We start from the raw sequence: 22104 nt of genomic DNA on the forward strand, positions 1-22104 counted from the left end.
CTCCTGGCCATTTTCATTAACATTACACAAACTCATGATCCACTTCAATGACGTCTGTTATAACTCTTATTGCTTTTATTTTTTCGCTGCTACAGACTGACAACGAAGAGAAGGGTTCGTCAGCAACTTCTAATGTCTAAAAATTGCCGACAAGCAGAATGCACTATACGATAGCAAGAGTTAAAATAAGACGCCTCACGCATGGATTCCCGGCTCTTTCAATTAGTATTTACCTTTGCACTGTATCATTATAATCGCTCCTGTTATTAGTATTAGAATTAACCCTCATCTTTTCTTGAGATCACATTTAATAGCCTTAAATGTTTTCCTTGGTTTGACTTAATTAAAATGGAGTAGACGGAAAATAATGGTTTATCCCTGTACTTTGCCATGATATAGGTAAGCACATTTGAGAAAGAAAAGGTGAAATCCTTAAATCAGTTGTTATTATTCGATCAAGTATTGAAATATTTCATTTATTAGTACTTTACAATATTTTGTGGAGCACGAAAGTAACGAATTAGCTACAACGAAATGACGCCGTCAATGGCACAATTAACTAAGGTGGTTGCTTTTCAAATTCTGAACGTAGTGCTAGCCCGAGTTCGATCCCACTTAAAGACTCATCAAAATTAACAATAATAAAAAAAATGATCAGAATTGAAATCTTTATAACCAATTTGAACTAAATAATTTTGAGAGATACTGTGGAAGGATCGCATAAGAGATCTGTTCGGGAATCACCAAAATCACCATCAAAATGCGATGTCTAATTGCGGATGGCAGCTCACATATTTACATTAATGCATTTCTATTCATTGCCATTTGACATCCATGAACCCCTCCATTGAATAAGGCAGTGGTTCTCAACCTGTGGGGCGCGAAGTAACAAAAAGGGGGGCGCGAAGATGTGAAAAAAAGAAAACATCTGTTGGAACCAAAACAAATTAACTTAAACTACATTCTGATAATAGAACAATAAATACTGTATAGAGTTAGATAAATGTCGATAAAAGTTAAGTAGGTATAATCAAATATGCATCTACATTTCAAAAATGTTGGGGGCGATTAAAACTGTTATGAAAACTCTGGTTGCAAATACTTAAAGGTTGAGAAACGCTGGAATAAGGTGATAACAAAGCCACTGTGGTAGATCAGGTTGAATTTGCTCTGCTGCACCAAACATTCAAAGGTGTCAATCCAGAGCACATCAGAGAGGCTGAGAGACACGACGCAGATCAGTCACCGGCACAGACACACACGGGGCACTCCAAGGTGAGCAGTGCACATATCAAGGTCGGCATTAAAGATTGAGTGCTGAGGCAACAAAAAGCAGCGGGATAAACACATCTGGACCTGCTGTTGAAAAAGCATTTGCTTTTAACAGCAGCATCCCTCCCTGGTGAACACATCTTCAAGGTCCGGACAGGTGATCAGTAAAAAGTTTTTTAGTCACAGCACAGTGCAATAATAAAACATTTCCTAAAACACATAGTTGTCCAGTCTGTATCATTCCTAAGCAATCTTCCAGTAATAGAGGCGCAATCCCAGTTACTAACACATTAACACTCAAAGCAAGAACACATTCCACCTTATCAATTTAATATTTAAAATTTAAACCGCTAAACCCGCCATCAACAACTACAAAAACAGTTGAAATCGTTACTCAAATATTTTTTGTTATAGACATAAAACAAGATGCACGTTTCCATTTGATATATCTTTACTAGTGTTCTCGCCTTGTTCGCTCCCGGTCCACGCTGGAATTTGCTGTTTAATAAAAAAAAGAAAGAAAATCAGACTCTTTTGGGTCATAATTTACAGGGAGTGGACGTGGGACCCGAACCCACGTATGCTTTAGTATGAAGCGGTAACGCTACCGCTGCACCACTACTATTTTCAGGAGGATGGTATATAATGTATGTTTTTTAATGTATACATGTATGTATGTAGTGAAGACGAAAACAATTATATATAGATGTATACTATATGACATACCTTCAGTGTTGCATGAAAACGTTGAGGCGAAGAATGGATATTTAGGAGAGTATTATAGTGAGAGATGTGTCGTCACCCGTATTGCTAAAGCTCTTCTTTGCAGCATTATGCATTCAACAAGTCGGCGTTTGTATGATGTATAATTTATAATTTTATTTTTTGCCACAACGTATAATCGGGCACGATCATTTAACATGTATTGATCATCTACAAACTTTCATTTCAATGGGAATTCTGTTGAGTTTTTTAACTCTGTTGATGCCATATGTAGCCTACTTCAAACGGGAGCTCGTTGAACAAATAATGAGTGGAAGCTTTGCGCAGAGTACTGAGATTGCGTCATGACGAGCTTTGAACGGGTCTCCGAAGCCTCAGACATGCGTACTAGTTAGATGATGACGGAGCTACCGAAGCCTCAGACATGCGTACTACTGAGATGATGACGAGACAACTGAAGCCTCAGACATGCGTACAAATGAGATTGCGTCATGACAGGCTTTGAACGGGGCACCGAAGCCTCAGACATGCGCACTACTGAGATGATGACGGGGCACTGAAGCCTCAGACATGCGTACTACTGAGATGATGACGCGGCTACTGAAGCCTCAGACATGCGTAGTACCGAGATTGGATCATGATAGGGCTTCGAGCAGACATGGTCACTGGTTACTGAATCTTTGTAAAGCCTCAGCACACTGAAAGGCATTGACCTCTTAATTTTGAGAGTCTATCTGACACTTAACTCTCTAGTTATATTTTGTAATTCGTATTGACATTACACATTTCAGTTGATATGGTTAAGCTACAATTCAGGTAGTTGCTGAGAATTAATTATTGTTCTTGTGGATTGCTGTGATTTCCTTTGTCTGATACATAGTGTCAAAGATATATTGTCATATATTAACTTTATATATATATGAAAAGATTAGGTAAATCGTTCAACCTTTTTATGGAACACTTAATTTTGTTCAAAACCGTCGTCATATAGTATACATCTATACATATAATTTTTTCGTCTTCATTAGGAGAATACAACAATGATACTCTCGTATCAATTAAACCATTTTAACGTGCATATGTCAAACAACATATTTCATCCGCCGCAGTAAGAACAGTAGTAGTAGTTCAGTTGTGCAGAGCTCGTTAATTATCCGGATTAGGTGGCTCAGTGGTGTTGTCGCTCAGGTTCGTGTCGCTGATCCTCCTCTTGTGAAAGTTTTTTTTCTATTCCTCCATTTAACAAGCTTGGACGGATAGTGAGCGAATCGAGCTATCGAGGGAAGGTTGGGCCACCGTAGTCGGGCAGGTGGCACACGCCCCTAATTATATTGTGTATGTAAAGAGTTTCACTGTAAAATGTAATAAGCTTCATATTTGTGTGTTTGGAGACCCAGGTGTCGTACTGAATTTGTATTGTAGAAAAATATACTACTGTCCATTATGCCTAAATGTGTCTTTTCGTGTCTGATCGCTATATGGCACTTCCAACTTGGGACAATTCGCTATAAACAGTTTCAGCCAACCTTCTAAACATGCAGAACGACAGTGTGAACCTTAATTGTTGCGGCGCAGCATCTTCGTTTCAGTCAGTCATTGTCCTGTTAGACTATTTACTGTTAAGTGCTGCTTGAGCTACCGTTTATAGTACAACAGGTGGCCTACGTAGTTCTTAAATCGATATTGAAATGCACACACAAGTCTCCTAAATTATTTATTGAAATGCCTACATTTACAGTGTCCGTTTTAGGAAGTCGTAGTTTTACTTGTTCCCGTTATTAGGAATTATAATTTCTCAGTGTCACATATTATTCGTTACTACTCGCGAGTCCCGTATCATTGAGATTCTGTTTTATATTCTGTATAAGGAAACTTTTTAAAAGTAGCGTTGATTAAACTGACTATAGCAGACTTGTCATCTTCTTAAAATGATTTTATCGATTTGATATTGACAATTAATCATTAGGTCAAACATCAAGGAGGATTTGAGTTAGCATGGACTGCACTGTTTCTTTTTTTTCGTGACATCGTGTCAGTAGAGAGTGCGTCACGTTAACAATGCATTCTGTCCTAAGTGACAGCGCACACACTTTTTTATATTTCCTAAAGGCCAATGTGTCTCAATTTTCTCATTAATATATTTTGACAGTGTCTTTTAGTGAGAATGATTATAAACATATTACCTGTGTTCATTTCCCATGTAGATCTGTAACGTTTGGTGAGTATAAATAAAAAGTAACAACACATATAATAGTTATGTTGCATTGTTTATGATTAACAAAATTCATCGTTTATCTGAAATGTTCTACGTATACAGTCGATTTATTCCACTTCTGAAGGTGTACATTGTCGGTATTACTTTATTACATGTTATTACTTTAACATGGCCTTTTATAACTTCACTTTAACTTAATACTGATACTCTGTATGTTCAATTCTTCATAATAACTATTCACAGTGGCTCCAAAATCCATACTGACCCCAACTCTCTCTTCTGTTTCTTTTCCGGTGGCCTGCGCCACCACCACCTACTCAAGCATCCTGATGCACCAACATTGATGGACTGAAAGCCAGAAGTCTACGTGACCATCATCATCAGGTCCTTCCATGAAAACCCTAAATACAAAGAGGACTGTTTCATTTATGTTGGTAGATTGCCCAGAGGGGACTGGGCAGTCTCGTGGTCTGGAACCCCTACAGATTTTATTTTTTTTTCTCCAGCCTTTGGAGTTTTTTTTTTTTCTGTCCACCCTGGCCATCGGACCTTACTTATTCTATGTTAATTAATGTTGACTTATGTTTATTTTTATTGTGTCTTCTATTTTTCTATTCATTTTGTAAAGCACTTTGAGCTACATTTTTTGTATGAACATGTGCTATATAAATAAATGTTGATTGATAGATTGATGATATTCTCCATTGCATTTGCTCCGAGTGTAACGTGTGCCAGTGTAACCGAGGGATGGCAGACGAGCTCACGTAATGGGTGACAAGGCACATTCTCATCCTGATGTCCAGGCTCTTGTCATAAATATTCCCATCTTGTGCTTTTCTCGTTCCTGCAAGTTTACTATTATTATTGGACATGTAGAGGAAATGTGTTTTATTTTATGTCTATGAAAGGAAGGACGGTAAAGCCTTGAATGAAACTGAGTGTTGATGCTTTGGGTAACAAGACAGGTTAAGGAGCAGAGAACATTGAATGTGATATTGACTGCGGGGGATTGTGTAACTGGAAGATGGTTTAAGAATACAGAAACGGCAAAAACTTAGTCTTTCAGTAATTCTATTTACATCAATTATTTACTCTGTTGTGCTGCACTTCGGAAGATTACTTATTTACCCCCCCAGCGCAGCCTTTGATAAGATGAATTCACAACTAAAGGAATGTTCATGACAAAGTCAGGTGCTTTTTTGAAAGTTTGGCTCCAGATGTGCTTATCCAGCTGCTCCTTCTTCTCAGTACTTGAGTGATCTTTACGTTCACCTTTGGATGAATTTGCAAAGTTTCTTTACAACTTTTTTGTCTCATTAACGCAGAAATCCCAAGGCTTTCCTAAAATTGCAGAAGACACTGTTGATGGCGCTGATTCTGTTTTAAAGACAATTGTGATTAGTTATGCAGAACACGCTTTTACTCACATTGCTTTTTGGAAATCAATAATACAAATCAGCAACAGATCTGGGAATCACTGAATAGTAAAACGTTTAATGAGGAATGTCTTGCGCATATACTGGTGTAATGACCACGTCGGCTTTAGTGAAGCATTTCTTAGCCTCTGTGATATGATCGACATGGGGTAGAATAGATTCTGGATTGTTACAATACGTGCTACCTTACGCAAAATATGCTCATCGATTTGTTACAGATTCTTGGTGGACACAATTCCACACCGAGGAAAAAGGTGCCCCATGTAAATCGTTCATAATGTCTCCAAAATATATTTGTTAACTTTCAAACAAGTACTACTTAACTGTTTTATACAAAATCCTTATTTCAACATATGCGAGCCCCAACTAGGATTTGAACTCGGGTTAGCGTATTTTATCAATATAACACAGACAACCGCTATTTACGCTTTGAGCCAAAGCACTTCAGCAGACTAGTTACTGACCAAATCGACTGCTGACTGCGCGGATATCAATGACGTCATTACGCTAGCGTGCTCAAAATCACGTGACGGGCGCATTTGAAGCAAGCCTCGAAGCGGTGCTTCGATCTCCAGTGCTTCGATAGCTCGACACAGTGTCGAAACCTGAGTATCGAGCGGCCCATCACTACTATTAGTTGTTCCCTGAAGAAGGACCATTTGTAATATTCTGATATTTCCATTTTTTCAGTTTTTGCCAACCTAAACTTTAAACTTAAACCTCTGGCAGTTTACTGCTTACCTTTTCACAATTTTAGGTCTTTCAATGCATTTCAACTGACTGAATGTGAAGAAAAACTGAGGTGTTCTAAAAGATTGGAGCAGTAGTGTATCTTAACTTGAAATGTATGTCTTTTTTACCTGAATAATCTCAGAACATACACTGTTTTAAATGTATGCAAATAAATCATAGGTAAATTATGGGGAGTGGAAAGACGATAACTAATACAGTTTTAAGATGTTTGGCTATTAGTCAGATATTACACTCTTTGTGAGTTTTGTCTCCTGAAAATTTTATAGGTCAACAGCCACAGTAGGAGAAATGAATATCTAAGGTCATGTGTTCTATACTGTAATTGCATCTGCTTTCTAGACTCAGTCCACTTTTTGTGAATTCTCCTTAAAGACGATGCGTGTCCTGGATGCTGACATGTAAATACAGGCTCCATGAAAACATGACCAGTCTCTGAAAGTATGCATTATGCCTATTCCAAGACATAAAGTATCTGCTGAAGTCAGTGGTAAACGTTTTGAATCTAAATAAAAGACATACTTGACCAACTCAGCAGAAGGCAATGTTTATAAATAGCCAGTTTTGTTATGCTGAATTTACTCTATTTTTAGAAGTATTGTGTATTCTCTCAATTGTATGCTCTTCCTTAATTCAACATGCCCAGGAGGTGTACATAGCAATTAGGTAGTGGTACATACAAAGGAGAAGGGGTGAATTGACATGACTATACAGTATAATGCCATTATAAAGAGTGTAAAGCACTGTGTGGTTCAGAGTGCTCACATTTCACAAGAACCCCCCAAAAAAAAACCAAAACTGTGATATTACCCAGGCGGTTCAAAATCTTTCTCACAGCATCTGCATTCAGCTTCCAAGTTGGTTTATTTTCACAAGGGCTCTCCTGGCCTCTGGGCCCACTTAGGGATCCATGTCTTCACTGAACCCTGTCCCTGAGGTAACGGATTCACCAATCTGCCCTCTAACAGCATGACCTATTTGTTTTGGAATATATATATATATATATATATATATATATATATATATATATATATATATACGTGTGTATTATATTGTGAATTAAGGTTTTAAATAAAGTTGTTATGAACCAGATAACCAAGGTAAACATATGAATAAATAAGGGGTGTGGTTTGTAACAGAGTAATGGAGACGTGCGTCTTTTGTAAAGTTCTGTTTCGTGTGCTCTAATAAATTAAACGCCTTTTTGCGTTAACCATCTGCCTTGCACTAAATCATTTACGGCAGCTTCCAGAGCGAATAAAGAATATTACAATATGCATTAATCCAAAGCAGCGACATTTGGGGCGAGTATAACATTTTCTCGAGTGTGGTGACTTACATGTTGAACAGATGCACTTCGAGTATTTTAGCAGGTCTATCTTGTGCTTTGATGCCCTGATGCGTCATATTCAGCTATTCGTTCCTCATTCTGACAGGAACGTAATTAGCCTTTCCTCGGAATTCACCACTTTGAATAGTATATAAACTTAGAAAAAAAAAATCCGCTGCACACTTCGTGCAACCAGTGCGCCGCTGGCTCTCTGTTTGACGTCATTTTTGCCTAGCACAGACGTCAAGTGTAAACAGTTTTTAATCCGACTTTACGAGGAAATATTCGCAGATAATGGGAACTTACACAATTGGAATAATAGTTAAAAAATGTAGTACATATGGCCGAAATAAATTGGCTTAATCTGTGTAAATTATAAAATAATTGCAATTAAGAAACGCTTTGTGTTAATAAGTCAATCGGAACACTTTGTTGTAGACCGTCGTTTCTGCTCCAGCTGTTTATGTGGAGACACAGAGTGTGTCACACACGTGGATGTTTTGCAAGTGTATACAAGGGAAGGAGAGCGGCGAGTGGCTCGGTTGTGTGTATGTTTTCCTGTAATATCAAGCAACCATGGTGGGCAAAATTAAACGAACCAGGCAGAAATTACATCAAGAGGCAGTAAAGGTCCAACTACCCCATGCAGAAACATTGAATTTTAAAGGAGAGTCTCCTCAGATCGTGCAGAAACCCCCGGTTGATGTGTCAAAAACGAATGAGACTGGACATCATCGTTTCCAGGTGGGCAATTGATCCTTTACAAATAACGGCATGTCAGTTTCTCGATCACTTGTGTTTGTTGTTCTTAATTTAGCACATTTCTTACGCCAGTGTTAACGAACATATTTAATACAATTAAAGGATTTTATTATGCTTATTTTCTGCACATTCTGACACATCATGATGACCAAATGTGTGCTTTACTAAGAAAATGTTAACCACACTTCAGAGTTAGGCTTACCTTAATGCATCTGTTCGTTAATGCTCTGTAACACAAAACAAACCGTTTATTAAGGTCTGTTAACTCTGTAACAGTAAGCGAGATGCGCGTTGGGCAAGCCGTATTTTAAAGCTGTCATTCCAGGGCTGTAAGCCCTCTTATATCTAAGAAAAAAGTTTAAGGTATTCTTACATACAATCAGGTTCATAAGTGTTTGGATAGTTGACAGTTTTCATAATTTTCGCTTTGTACACCACTACAATGGATTTGAAATGAAGCAATCAAGATGAGGCTGAAGTGTCAACTTTCAGATTTTTCAATGGGTGTAATAAAAACATCATGTGAACCGTTTAGAAATGACAGTCATTTCTATACATACCCACACACCCCTTTCAGTTGCATAAAAATAATTACTAATAATTACATATGATAACCATCTTCAATACCTTGGTTGGAAATCTTTTGCAGTCAGTGACAGTCTGAAGTCTTTATTCCATGGACATTACAAAATGCAGGGTTTCCCTTCCTAGTGATGCTTTGACAGGCCTTTTACTGAAGCCTTTTTATATGCATCCTTCCTTCTGTTTTGTCTTCAGCAAGTGAAGTGTTTGTTCAATTGGACAGAGATCTTTGCCTTGTGAAGTGCTTTAGATTGATTTTGCTGTAAGCTTTGGGTCATTGTCCATTTGTACTGTGAAGTGCAGTCCTATCAGCATAGCCTTGTACACTTCAGAATTCATCCTGCTGTTTCTGTCAGCAGTCATATCTTTAATAAATACTTGTAATCCAGTTCCGTTGCCAGACATACTGTACTGCGTCCATCATGTTTTACAGGTGATGATTCAGATCACGAGCTGTTCCTACTCTTTTCCATATAATTCTCTTCCCATCGTTGTGGTACATGTTGTTCTTATCTTCATGTATCCAAAGATATTGTTCCAGACCTGGGCATGCTTTTTAGATGTTTTTTGGCAAAACCCTAGGTAACCTTCCTATTCTTGGAGCTTAACATTGGTTTGCACCTTGCAGTAAACCCTCTTCATTTATTTTCATGAAGTCTTCTCTGTTGTCAACTGGTCATAATTCAACAATTAATTAATAGGCTAATATTGTTAATTTCCATTTATGTTAGTCAGTACCTACTGTGTTTTCTGTGTCTTTATGTGTACTAGTTCTGTATTTGGTAATTGGTAAAACTATTCTTGCATTCTGTGCCAGCACTAAGTGAACAGCGCTATATAAAAATAAACTTACTTGAATTAAATTGATTGTAGACTTTGGCAAGATACAGTTACCTACTAGAGAGTGAGTGTTCTTCTTGACATGGAAGTTGTGTAGGGGTTTATCTTCACCAAGTAAAAAAAATTGTGATCACCTAGTTTTTTTCTGTGGTCGTTCAGGGCTTACGATGTTTGCTGAGCTCACTAGTGTTTTCTTTCTTTTTAAGAATTAGATTACATTAGAAAGAACTTTGTCTCCAAGGGGAAATTTGGGTTTTTACAGGTGCTCTTTAAATAAATAAATAAATACACACACATACTTTGGTTTGAACATACACAGGAGGGCTGTAAAGCAAGAAAACTAAAAAGTTTTGACTTGGCTATCAGTCACAGTGAGGCATTATGCAGACCTATTGCTCTTGGTTTAAAGGAGCCCCAGTAGCATTCCTCGAGACATTTCTGCTAATTAATTAGTTGGCTGAAAGTCCTCAGAGTTAGTGTGTAAGTGAGAGGATGTGCAGCATTGTTTATAATGGCACTCAGTTTTGTTTTTATTCTCTTCTTCGCTACGATCTCCAGAGGATCCAGATTGAATCCTATAACTAAGCCTGCCCTTTAATCAGCTTATTGATTCAGTGAGCCTCTCCTGAAGTGAGGTTGGCAGCCCAGGACACTACAGTGTAGAAAATCACACTGGCCATTACAGAGTAGTTTTGCGAGACCAGTCCAACCTGTTATTAATGTGGACCCCCTAGTACTTTTAGAAAAGGACCACCTCTACATCCACTCCTTGAACAGTGTCTGGACTTTAAGGCTGTTTGGTGTGGTGAAAGTCAATACCCATTTCTTGGTTTTGTTGATGTTAAAATGCAGACAATTTTCTTTGCACCAAGAAGCAAACCTTTCCACCTGGCTCCTATACTCTTTCTTATTCCCCTTATTAAAACACCCTATAAGTGCAGACTGTTCCAGATAGTTGAACTGGATACTCCTTATGTTTGTGCAATTTATCTGATGGGTTTGTTTTATTTTCTTAGCCTAGTGATGAACTGTTCAACTTGCATTCATAGCTCTTTAGACCTCATATTGACAGTTCACAGCAACAGCTTCCAAAAGGAAATTCTACACTTGGAATTAACTCCATACCTTTTACCTGCTTAATTGTTAATAAAGTAATGAGGGAACCACTCCCACCAAGCTGGGCAACATCTTGTCAGTCAATTGTCTAGTTTTGTTTGGTTGGGGGGAGCAAAATATAACATGTGCTGTAATTCCTAAACCTTTCACCCAATGTGGAAGAATACACTCAAGTTCAAGCTAACAGTTGTCACTTTCATCCTGCTTTCAGTATATAGCTTCTACCTCAAGATTTTCTTGGTAAAAACCTATTCAGTGATCAAAAGCTAATGGACTTAACTGATAGCAATAACCGAGCAAAAGATGCACTAAGGTAGCCCCTATTGGAAAGTGTTGCTAACATTTTAAAATAGTCTTTCTTTTAAGAGTATTTTTACAAAGAGGTGTTTATTGCAGAATTTGATTAGCTGTTGTGAGATTACCACACAAATTCAGCACATCCTCCCAGCCTCTCTCTTATTTGAAGCATGTGCATATAGTGACTTCATAACATATGCATAAGCATGGAATGACATTTTAAGAAGAAATACTTGATTAGTGATGAACAGTTAATATCAGTATTTTGTAACAAAATATCATTGCTCTTTTTTTTTTTATTTAAAAAAAAAAGCTTTTTCCCAGTACTGTACTCATTCAAAGTTAACCACAATTAAAATAACATATGTATCACCACAGCCGAGTCCACTCATATTAAGGGGAGTTGCTCTTTGTTTTAATATACTGTGATGGCATCTACTTTATAAAAACATTTATATCATCTTGTGAATAATATTATTATAAAATAATCAAATATTGCTTCTTTAATAAATGTTATTCAATAACCTATTCATGTGTTATGCATCTTCATGTAGACACCCTTCATCTAAATTGTTAGCTAAATTTATTCCCCTATTGGACATTTAAAATAATCTTAAATTAGTTGAAATTAAAGATCCAGTGGGAAGATTCGTGTCTTTCTAGAATTTTACAAGTTACACATATCTTCGTTTGCTCACATGTAGCAGTCATGTCAATCAGTCCCGAAAATGTGTCCCCTCAGTCCTCAGACAAAAAGGAAGCATTTAAAATGAGGATCTAAAGTTAATGCTTGTTGACAGTGGCATTGAATGAATGGAACATAAAAGAAAAATAACTATCCATCGTGACTGATAATGCCCTTTTATGTAGCTACCTCAAGTCGGCTGCGTTGTGCATATGCTCACTTTTCTGTCACTGGCTGCTCTCAAAATTCTAACAATTGCCTGCTTGCTTTGCCAGATGAGGTGCATTGCAAACTTTTTCCACTGTAGCATTACAGCTAGCCATGTACTTAAAGAGAAGCAACATTTACTGAACTTGGCAAAACACACACTTGATATGGTCATGCAGTGGAATAGCATATTGGAAATGTTTGGTTTTTGGAACAACAGTAAGATATCTCGGCAGCCCTGTAAATAGGCTTGTCTGCAACACATCTGCCATAAGTGCCCAGTCGTTTTTAATGTGTGATTGTCATTTAGGAAGCCGCTGCCCTGGATGTTCAGCTGTTGCAAGTTAGGGCTACTCTCTCTACTGGTCTGGGAGACATGACAATTCTTTGCTTAGGATTTTCCTAAAGCCTTGGTACAATAACTTCACTCAATTGCTTTCTGGTTGGGGTAGCATACCGCACTTCAAAAACCTGTATCAATTCTCAAAAACCCTCTTTTCAACAATGGGGATAGGGCCTTGTATCTTTATAGATAGAAACTGCTATAGTTTCTATTATTCTTTTGGGCACAAGGCAAATTAAACTGAAGCTTGGGGCTACCTGCTGTCTCCAGTGTAGATTGCTGAGGCTGTACTTGTTTGGATGTCGACTGAGATTGTGTTTATGGGTGATGTTGGGGTAATTGATTTCTTAACTTTGTTGTGTTACAAGAATAATGTCTGAGTTGCACATCCATTATCCAACCCTCTATATCCCGACTACTCTGCAGGAGCCAATCCCCGCCAATACATGGCGCAAGGCAAAAAAACAAACCTAGGGCAGGGTGCCAGCCCTCCGCAGGGCACACACACACACACACACACACACACACACACACACACACCAAGCACATACTAGGGACAGTTTAGGTTCACCAGTGCACCTAACCTGCATGTGTTTGGACTGTGGGAGGAAACCGGATCACCCAGAGGAAATCCACGCAGACATGGGGAGAACATGCAAACTCCATGCAGGGAGGACATGGGAAGCGAACTCAGGTCTCCTAACTGCGAGGGAGCAGCGCTACCCACTGCGCCACCGTGCTACCTAGTAAGTCCATATATCTGATTTAAGTGTCTGATTTCAGTTAAAGAGGACACATCATTTTATGTGAAATAGCAAAGTGCTTTTTTCTGTAGAAAGTCTTAATAAGCACATTAGTGCCATCTGCTGGATCAGATGCCAAAAATGAAGATAAAGAAAAATCTACATATATTATTGAGCAGGAAAGAATTCACAAGGTCAATATTGAGACTATAAAAATTGATATTGAATATATTGATTATATTTTTACCCAGGCCTATACATCACACTCCACTAATTATAACAAGGTTTTTGTGAGGATGCCCTGGAATTTCCAACAATTTATATAAATATATACATTCAAAGAGCCTTTCACATGTTAGTTCCACTTGGTGATTTGAGGTAAATGTAGAAGAATGGGAAGTGTTTTGTTTTTCCCTTAGAATCCTGATGAACAAATGAATGTGAGATGGTTGAAAGTTACCATTAATTTCCAGTACTGAAGCTAACGAAATGCTAACAATGTACCATTTTAAAAATTGGGTTTTTCAATATTTTTTTAGTACTGGTGTACCATGCAACCCTAGTTGGGAATCAGACATGCAAGAATAAGTGGGGATTTCTACCAAACAGTAATGTTTATAGTAGACGGTGTCTAATGCAATATTTGGACTGTTAATGTTTTAGTAAGTAATTGCATTGTGTTTACTGTTTTGCAGATATAAAATAAAGATTGTTCTCATTTCAGAAACGAGATGTCCTGTCATCATCAATATTTGCTCATACGAAAATTGACCCAGCTGCTCTTGTAAAGACACTGAGTTATACTAATGACAGCAATTCACCTTCTATTCCTACTGGTAAAAAAAATTTATTTTATTTTTACTAAAGAATATCTTAAAAAAGCAAAACATATTTAAAATGAATTAAAATCTCAGGCATGAAAGAAACTGGGTGTAGTTTTAAATAGTTGGTGTTATGTGAAGTGTAGTTGAGAAATGCAATTGATTGTGTCATTCCTAATGTCAAAACTTTTACAAAGTTGGTGGTTCGTCAACAAATTATACAAGTGAGACACAAAAATAACCGTATTGTTAAAAAAAAAAATTTATTGATGAATTGCAGCATTCTAAACATTGTCACCTTCTATATATTCTCCCTTCCGATCTCTACACTGCTCCATACGTATCTTCCAATGGTTTGGAACAGTGCTGAAAGTGTTTTTGCTTGAGGCTCTTCAACAGGCTTGCCATTTCTGTTTTCACTTCATCCATTGAAGAAAAATGTGTTCCCTTCAGGTCACTTTTGATTTTTGGGAACAAGTAAAAAATCGCAGGGAGCTAAATAGGGCAAATAGAGAGGAAGATCGAAGACAGGAATGTTTTTTGTCAGTCAAAAACTGCTTTTTGTGGAAAAAGCATTGTGCACAGGAGTGTTGTCTTGTCTTGTCTTGTCTTGCTGTTTTTTTCTTTTTTCACCTGAAATTGTCGCGGCAACTCGTGTATTAATTGTTGTGCAAATACTGACTGGGCTATTCACAGGATATACATAGCTGGTCGGCGGTTTGAAAGGGTGTGTAGGAAGGGATATAGTTCTATGATTCGCGTCCTGCCGACCTCCAGACAGTTTTCCAGTTAAGCCCCAAGCCCAGTCCGGTTATTTTTGTGTCTCACCTCGTAGGTATAATTAAAATGGAAATTGTTTCGAGATTTACAGTTGAAATGGAATACTGAAGAGTCACCATTTGTGTGAACCATTTTCTTGTGCTTTTACTGATTACTGGTCATTAATGATGATAATTTTCAATTGAGTACTAAATATTAATAAAAAATATATATAAATAATTACATGTTTGATATAATACAATACAATACATTACAATTTATTCTTGTATAGCCCAAAATCACACCTGGAGTGCAGCAATGGGCTTTAACAAGCCCTGCCTTTTGACAGCCCCCCAGCCTTGACTCTCTAAGAAGACAAGGAAAAACTACTAAAAAACTCTTGTGGGGAAATAATGGAAGAAACCTTGGGAAAGGCAGTTCAAAGAGAGACCCCTTTTCATGTAGGTTGAGCGTGCATGAGTGTTAAAAAAAAAAAAAGGGGGTAAATGCAATACACAGAACACAAGTACACCTCAATACAATATAATAGTGCAATAGAAAAATTACAAGTACAGAGCAGAATTCAACAGTAGATGATATTACATAATACGATTTGGATTTGTTCAGAGTCCTGGAGACCTTGGCGATCAAGCTGCCTGCCCCATTGGCTATTCCACACTTGAGTCAATGCTGGGCCAGCCCATCTGATGAAAAGACCCCTCTACCCAATTAGGGAATCTATTCCCAGACAGGTTTATCCATTCCTGGGAATTCGGGAATCCCACATGTCATTCCTGGGAATCCTGGGCTCCCATGAATGGCACAGTGCATTGGCATCTCACATGTGAACGGTTTTAGAACGACCGACACTTATTTTTAATAAAACTACTGCAATATGTTGACACCAATAGAAGACTAACCTTAACTACAAGCAGTTCATGCTGTCATATAAGCACATGTATTTAGTTATTTGCATAATAAGAGTGTAGAAAGCACAAAATGTCGAGTGTGCGGCCATCCAGGCGAGAGTGCATCTTCGTGCAGAGTACGCCAGCCGCTGAAAAAGCACACTCTGCCTCCATTGAAGTAGGCGGCACAGTCATCAGTTACTGATTCACTTGTTCTAAACAACGCCCGTGCTTGCTGTTGCTCTGAAGCACCGTCATCTCTGCTTTTACTGATGTATCCAGCTTCTTGTCATCATTCTGCGATGGCAAGTTTCTTGGCACAGCTAACGAGGATGCAACAGACTGACGGATTGCAATTTCAAGTTGCTGTTCAAAGCTGTTGTCTGAAGACACCAGCCTGTACTGTCAACAGCACGTGCCACAGACGTCAACGAACTCTGCCCCGCCCCGACATTAATGAGCTGCAGAGTGCAGACACCTCCCAGTCCACTGTGCTCAGTCTTTGTGGGAGCCGGGAGACTGACTGCTGCTGGTCTGTTGTTGACTGAATTAATGAGCAACACACTACACCGTGGGCCAAAAAACCATGCCACTTAATTTTATTTTCAACTATAACTCTGTTATTTCTTGATCAATTTTTACACTTTACACACTATATATGCGAATTTAGCTGTTCCCGTTCAGCCGGGAATTCCAGCAGTTTCATTCCCGGGAATGCGGGAATGAAAAACGTCCAGGAATCCCGGGCGTCCCTATACCCAGTGATTCCAGTGATCCTCCATCAGAGATGACCTTACCTTAGGCAGGCAAAACAACTTGGCAGTAAGGCAGTGGCACCAAATGCCACGTTTGAGTACCAAGAAGAGAAACAGAATTGGTGAGGGTAAGGATATCACTTAATCATGGTATCATTACATTATACCCATCACACCTAAAACCAAAAATGCTTACCTTATTCTTTAAATAAATGCTATCTATAATCTGGAATAAGATAAACTTCTATGTATTTATATATTTTACTAGGTTGGTTAATGTCTTATTCTCAAAATTAACAGAATAGCTGGTAGCTCGCTCCAACCATGAAATGGACTAAATGAGCTTGAATGTACTTCTAGACAGAGTAGCCTAAGTATTATGTGTTGCTCCGGTATATTTTATAAAATTTTAAATTAAGAAAGCAAATATTTATGTTTTTAAATGCTGACCCTTTTGTCATTTATGGCTGAAATGCTAGTGTCATATCCATCATCTATACTACCTCACTGATATTTACCAGTTCTTCACCTCTCATGAGACAAGAATTTGTTCTTCTTGTGCATGATTGGATTCCATAGCTGCAGCAATTCCCTGCTGGTTTGGAACCATGAATGCTGCTTCTTTGTGTTTCCCGATTTACTGTAGTTTCACAAATAGAAGTTTAATCCCACATTAATAAACTGGATATCTTGTTGAATAACTGAATCATTAATAAGCTGGGCAAAACTACAGTTTTTTGTGTTGTTTCCTTTTTGAACCATGTATGATTTAAACTCTTTGAAACTCCATAAACTGTATATGTTTGGTTGTTCTAATTGTTATATGATTGCAAAATTTAATGAACATCCACTTAGCTGTTTTGGACTAATACATGGTATTTGTGGGGTTGGTCCTTCCATTACAACTCCCAAATGAAATTCTTGAAACTCTGTGAAGCCTATATTTTACATTCAATGAAAAAAAAATATAAATAAAAAATTTAATGATATTTGTGTTAGCCTCATAATGCAACACATCCACCCCCAGTCCAAGTTTCCATTGAATCACTAATATGGAATGCAGCCCTTGCTGTATGTCAGGCAAAACTTAAACAATATGCTAAATTCATTACAGTTGGCTGAACCATTTTGGCATGATGAAATGGTTTTAGTGTGGTGCCCATACCCTCCTCAATAAAACTTTGTTTCTTGATGGATCTTCTGAAATGCCTCAGAGTCTAGATTTTAAGTTGTATCAACAGTAATATGCATGCAAAATTTAATAAACATTTCTTTTTAAAGTGATAATTTTTTGCCCTACTCCAACCTCATTTACAACCACTCTTCCTGATGACATTTAAAATGCCATATAGCATGTATTTTAAGTTCAGCCTGATTATACATGCAGCATTTCATTAGGAGGAACTCGGAGAGTCGGAAATAATGTACATATTTTGGGTTTTCCCTATTAAAAACTTCTTCCCTAATGAAGATTCTGAAATGTCATAAAACCTATATTTTAAATTGGTGCCAGTAATACCTACATAAAAATTTTTGTGAAAAATTGGTTCAGCTGTTTTTGCACAATTGGCAAACAAACATACAAGATGCAATCTGAGGATTGAAATGGATAAATAACATCAAATGAAGCTGAAAAGGTCAAAAGAGTGACATAGGATATTATAATTCTATTTATATAGATTAACAGGTGTGTTTATGTGAGACAAATAGAAATTGCATTACTCACAGATAGTGGCTTGTCTTTAAACAATATAACCTCTGAATCAGAATAACCCAGTGCTAAGTAAGCATTGTTTGCTTTTAAGTAATGAATTAAACTCTCAAGTAATTAAAGGCTTCTCATGCTGAATGTAACAAAACTAATGCCATTAATGTATATTAGGAGCGCAACATCAGGAGCAAATTAGAAAGGCATATGTACTTTTAATGGTGCCTATGTATGTATGTTTGTATGTATAATGTAGAGCATTTGTGAAAGTCTGAATTTTTCTTTTTCTTACAAGTCTCTTAGGTTCATTAAAAGTAAGTTGGGTACATTGTCCATGACACACAGAATTGTGCTGAAAAGTTGCTACAGGAGGGAGAGAAATTCACACAAGTGACGAATAAACTATAGTCTTTGTGACTGGCTGAAAATGAGTGGGAAGGTGTATCCCTGTTGAAAAGGATATGTCTAAATGTGGTCACAATGCTCCTCTCCTGATTATGTAAAAAAAAATTAGAGAGACAAGAATAGCACCCACATAGCTTCAAAGGACACACTACAGTGTCTTTTAAAATGTATTCTTGTTTTTTTTTTCTTGCTCATTGCCCACCAGAGAATGTCTAGGACATTTCCATTTCAGACATAAAAGAGGGAACTTGAAGGCTGGATTTACATTTTGGTGAAAGGTTAACTACAGCTTGTCCAGTTGAAACTGAATTTTTCTACTAATGTTAACAATTCAGAGTTTGTAAACTGTCATTTGGAGTACAAGTGCCTTATCTCTTGGTGAATATGAATCACTGGCCATTGAAATATAATTAAGTATGTTAATTTTTACATTTTTAAAACATGCAGAAATACAGTTTATATAAAACAAAAAGTGAATGTGACATAATGTATTTTGGCTTCTAGCTAGAAGTGATAAAAAGAGATTAACAACCAGTTATAAGCAACTCCACTGGGGGTCAACTTATCTAGTAATTTCTTGATTGCAGGCATCCCCTCTGCTTTGTCTGCCATAGAATTGCAAAGCCTTATTGTTTGCAGCTTCATTTTGCATACACCTAGCAGCCAAAGTGTGTCTCCATTTGAAGTATCTAAGCAATCCTTTAAACAACATTTGCCTAAAATGACATATACATAATATGCATCAAAAACTGATATTGCTGCTAGACAGTCATCACATCGATAAGTGAAAAATAAAATGGCATAATACCTGTATTCTCAAACAATACAAAAATGGACTAAGCTTATAAAGAAGCAGAACTTATCTTGGCAGCACAGGAGGAAGGCATTAAATAGTCCTGGATGGGGTGCCAGTCAATTGTAGTACTCAATCACTTGCTGTTGACAATACAAGATTAAAGCAAGAAAACTAGATTTTGAAATTTTTGCAAAAGCATTTTTTTTTTTTTTTTGGCATAGTCATTTTCTTTTTATAGCAAGTTTGGTATCACTGTAGGTGTCCATGATTATGCTGTATTTACCATGTAAACACCTGTATAATTACAGAATAACTAGATGATACAACCTTGTGCATACTGTGTAATACAGTGTGACACTATAATTAAATATCCATCCATTATTGAACCCGCTATATCCTAACGACAGGGTCACGGGGGTCACTCAATTGTAATTGTTTTTCCACAATTTTTTGTGTATTTAGGATGCCCCTTGACTGTTTTTTCAGGAGGTGTACTAGGCATAAACTACTAACAGATGATCAGTGACAGATCCATGGGAGAGATTATATCTTTGACTGGCCTGAGAGCATCTGGGTAGTCCCCTGGATGAGCAACAAGTTGTTGCTAAGGACTGGGTGGCTTGGTCAATTTAGCTTGGTGTGTTGCCACAATGACAATTACTAGGAACAGCAAAGTGAAAATGAATGAAAAAGTATTACAAAATGGTCTAATTAGGGAGCATTATGGCTTCTCTAAATTTTAAATTCTGCTAATTAAAAAATTAAACAAAAACATTCAGTTGCGATTGCTAGCTTTAAATTGTCATTTTCTACATGAATAATATCTTGTAGATCTGTTTTTCAAGTATGAGCTATAATTTATGAAATGTACTTAAATATACTTTTGAGTTTGTGTGTGTTTATTTTGGAAAACATGATGGTGCAGTGGTTTGCATGGGTGCCTCATGGCTTCAGGGGACTATGTTTGAATTTTGTCTGTATTTTTATCTGTATACATTATTATTTTTCCAATTTTCTCCCATATTCATTATACATGCATACTAGATAAATTGCAACTGTAACTGTGCCAAATAGCCAAATGTGCCCTGAAAACTGACTGGCACAGTCGCACCTTGCTCTAAAGTCTGCCAAGATGGTCTCCCATGACCCAAAATTTTACAATAAGCATGCCCCTACAGATTAACTTTAGTATGGATAATTTTATTTTCACATAAATGAAAAGAAGTGAAACTTCAAAACTAGCAATCACCTACCCATAAATTTTATAAGGAGTAAAACAAATTCTGACAATCTGACCACAATAATATACACACCAGCGATTACTCACTCCCAGCCAGTTCTTCTAATAAAGTGTTTGTTACTTGGAGCTGGTGCCTGGTCTAGAAGCATTGGGTATATGTAGGAACAAACACTGGACAAAGGTACAGTCCTTAACGAGTTAAATGTTTAAAATGTAATTACCTATTTAAATGTTCCTATTTAAATGTAAATATTAGAAATTAAAATAGACTAATTGGAAGCACTTCATTATTTTTTTAAATCAAAGATATTGTTTTAAATGTTCACACAAGAATATGTACTTTATTCAGATGACACACAGTTCTGGACAACTAGAAAATTTTCCTAAATATGGGTGTTATATATATTTTGGCCACTAGGGATCAGTCCTGCACTTTAAATTACTTTTAACTTTCATTTATAGTAGTGATTTGCCTGACATAATTATTTGTTTAAAGAAGTAAACTCGTCTAGGGTTCTTTTCAGAAAATGTATTTTATAAAATAGAAGTATGCAGGTAAGAAAATTATATTGAAAGTATTTGTGGCATTTTGATCTGTTTTTTTCATATGTATTCTTTCCTTCTTCTCTGATTGTTGGTAAATACTGCAATATGCAAGCTTTCGAGGCAACTCAGGCAAGATGTAATCCAGAAACTGAACTTCCCTGTGTTTATATCCACACACTAGGACAAGAAAGAACATTGGTAAATCTTTAAATGAAAAATCTTAAATGTAAAAAATTAATAGGTTCATTCAGGCTAAGATTAATTTAACAAGAGAGAGAACAACAACACAGTGTCCATGGCGTTTAAAAGATGTAAAATGTGTGCCCGCATCTACAATACAGACCGTATAGTTATATCACACTGCCAACTTGAACATCACATAAAGGAATCATTTTCCTGCAGATCATTGTTGTCTTCCTATTTCTCTGCATGAAATGTCCTGACACTACACTCTATGTGGGAGAAACTGGACAAACACTCCGCCAGAGAATGAATTTGCATAGATTCCACATTAAACATGGCAACACAGATGTTCCTGTAGCGGCCCACTTCAACAGCCATGGACACTGTGAGAGGGACTTTAAAGTCACAGTGTTTATGGGCAACTTCAGAACACAGCAAGAGAGAAAAACATGGGAAATTAAGCTAGTGTTAAAATTTAATACAGTACATTACAACATGGCTTGAATAGAGACAAGAGTTTTAGAGCCAGGTATGAGGACTGTTTGCATCTCTCAGACTGACACAGATAACCTGTCTATAGACCCATACTGTTTTGAAAAACTCATCACAGACTTCAAAGGACTTTATTGGACAGTTATTTGCTTTTCTCTACATTCATAATGGCTAACACGGTACAACACCC

The 22104-nt window shown here is 37.2% G+C and overlaps 1 protein-coding gene across 1 annotated transcript in view; it reads right to left on the reverse strand.

Annotated features, from left to right (window-relative positions):
* The window catches only part of itgb2 (integrin, beta 2), a 119243-nt gene extending 111434 nt beyond the window's left edge, over positions 1-7809 (reverse strand). Inside the window, exon 1 of the mRNA XM_039756427.1 lies at positions 7736-7809. The gene's annotated coding sequence lies outside the window, so the exon portion shown is untranslated. The remainder of the gene's footprint in view (positions 1-7735) is intronic.
* Positions 7810-22104: the final 14295 nt, after the last annotated feature.

Source organism: Polypterus senegalus, chromosome 6 (assembly GCF_016835505.1).
Source record: "Polypterus senegalus isolate Bchr_013 chromosome 6, ASM1683550v1, whole genome shotgun sequence".
Taxonomy (NCBI): domain Eukaryota; kingdom Metazoa; phylum Chordata; class Cladistia; order Polypteriformes; family Polypteridae; genus Polypterus; species Polypterus senegalus.